Below are 2,500 nucleotides of genomic sequence, written 5' to 3'. Positions count from 1 at the left end.
TGTGAAGGTTTGAAACCAGCTTCCAAAATTAAGGAGGGATTCGAATGCATCTGAAAATATTTTGGGATCTATTTTATAAGAAGATATAAATCAATTTCAGAGAAATTATATAGTATTTAAGAAACGCAAATAATCAAAATAAATATGTTTTATGTTATGAATTTCACCTATTTTGCTTTTCTGCAATATGTCAAATAGTCCCTCTTAGATTTACAAAGACATAAGAGAAGACAAATAACTGAATGCATGAGTAAATGAGTAAATAAATGGAAAAATAAATCATAATAAAGATACAAGAATAGATAAAGAAACATAGGGACATTGGGTCTGGTCAGTCCTTGGTTTTGTGACCTACGAGAACATTGGACACAATTGTTGTAGTTATGGTAGATAGGAGGCAGAGGCGTGTGGCTAGCAGCCCCACTCTTTGTAAGAGTAAAAACATAGAATTAGAAAACGGTGTTTATTAGTTGCATTTGCAATCAATGAGGAAAATCATTATTTAAAAGGTTAAAAAAAACATGTAAAAAGAAAATTTCGTGTAATGTGAAATGGGAGATACTATGAAAAGCTAAAAAGAAATAAATTAAATGAGCAAATTGAAGGGAAAAGTTACCTTGTGTAGTTGGATTGGAAGACTGAGAAATGAATTTCTGGTAGGAGAGAGAGAGAGAGAGAGAGAGAGAGAGAGAGAGAGAGAGAGAGAGAGAGAGAGAGAGAGAGAGAGAGAGAGAGAGAGAGAGAGACAGAGAGAGAGAGAGAGAGAGAGAAATGGGCAGCATTTTGAAAAGTGGTATTTTGAAAACGCTAGGAGACGTCCATTTTAAAAGTCCGTGAATATCCAAGAGGAGAAAAAAGTCGTCTCGAGGGAAGAAAAGATTGACGAGAGGAAATGCTGGAAGATGAAGAAGAGCTGGTTGGATTTTGGGCGTAAAGAAATTTTCCGGGGGTTTCAACATACAATCTAAATTTTCTGTGTAATAAGAAATCCCACATTGAAGTATACTGACTTAAACTATTTGAAAGGACAACACTTTTAATTAAGTAGAAAACCTGAAAACACTAATGAATAAATGAGTTTCGTTAGCTTTGGTTTGTTATGATAGTTCCATCAACAACAATAAACCTATACTTAATGACGATAAACCAAATAGACTTGACATATATGAAATTCAATAAATGACTGAACTAATATGACTAATGGAACAATTACTTGAAGCAATATATAAACGGTATTGAACATTCAAATGAGATACTGACAATCATTTCACAATACTTACCTAGTGCTTATGTTATGGGGATCAAAATTCTAATTGATTGTAAATGAAGTGACTATTAAATAGATTGATATGGTTCATTTGATTACACATATATGAAAACAAATTATCTTTCATTTTATTTCAACGCAAATACTTTTTGAAATGTAACATCAAGTTTAATATTGAGTCTTCTGGTTGTATGATTGAGTAGAATATTGACTTATCTCTATGTTATTGTTGCCAAAAGGAAACATATTACCTTGTGTTTGCATTCGGCTTGTTACATAAGGAACCTTGGTGCCGAGTAATTAAATTTCCCAGTAGTCATTATGAGCGCTTTGGAGCATTTTCAATCAAAATTCTTCAAAAATACTTTTTTTTTTTTTTCACTCATGAATGGCAGAGTGACATTGCCCGAGCAAGCAGGACAATGCCCTAGCCCCTCTCCACCCAAGCTAGGACCAGGGAGGGCCAGGCAACGGCTGCTGATGACTCAGCAGTTAGACCTATAGGCTTCCCCCAAACCCACATCCTTACCTCACAAGTATAGTAAGATTGCAGAGACTAAGGAACTATCGAGTTTGAGAGGGACTTGAACCCCCTTCTGGCAATCACCAGGCAGAGATGACCTTGCCAATTAGGCCGCAAGAATACTTAGCACGCTCTATATAGTATATTTGGAATTTGACCTCTTCAATGGCAAATTACCTAAGATAAAGAAATCTAGAATCAATGATTAATCATCTGTATCCTATCATTTTTCACTCTTCCAAAAAGCATTGTTTTTCATCTTCATTATATTTCTGTTTTCATTTTTTTCCTCTGTCGATAATGATTTGTTTTAAACTGACTCTAGAAGTTTCCATCTATTTTGGTAGTTTTTCAAACATTAGTGTATTATCAAAAGTCTTAATGAACCTATGTAAAACCAAATATTTTCTTTGCCTACAATATATTATATTTTCCGTTCTTCATAATTTACGTTTAAGATGTTATATCACAATTGTATAAGTTTAACCTCTTTACTTAAGCAGTTATATGCCTATAACCATAAATAAAACAATTCATTAAGCGATAGAGTAATGTTCTTGCAGATATAAGACTATGTTGGGATTGTTGAGATTATAAACTTTCTTTCTTTTAAATTATATCAAGTCACCTTTGTAAAAGTTTAGATGCCTTGAGATGAATAGACTCGGAGAAGAGTTGCCCAATCGTATTTGCATGAGTTTTCTCATTGT

Source organism: Palaemon carinicauda, chromosome 6, assembly GCF_036898095.1.
Source record: "Palaemon carinicauda isolate YSFRI2023 chromosome 6, ASM3689809v2, whole genome shotgun sequence".
NCBI lineage: Eukaryota > Metazoa > Arthropoda > Malacostraca > Decapoda > Palaemonidae > Palaemon > Palaemon carinicauda.
The sequence above is the reverse complement of the archived record's forward strand: the minus strand, read 5'-3'. Positions refer to the sequence as shown.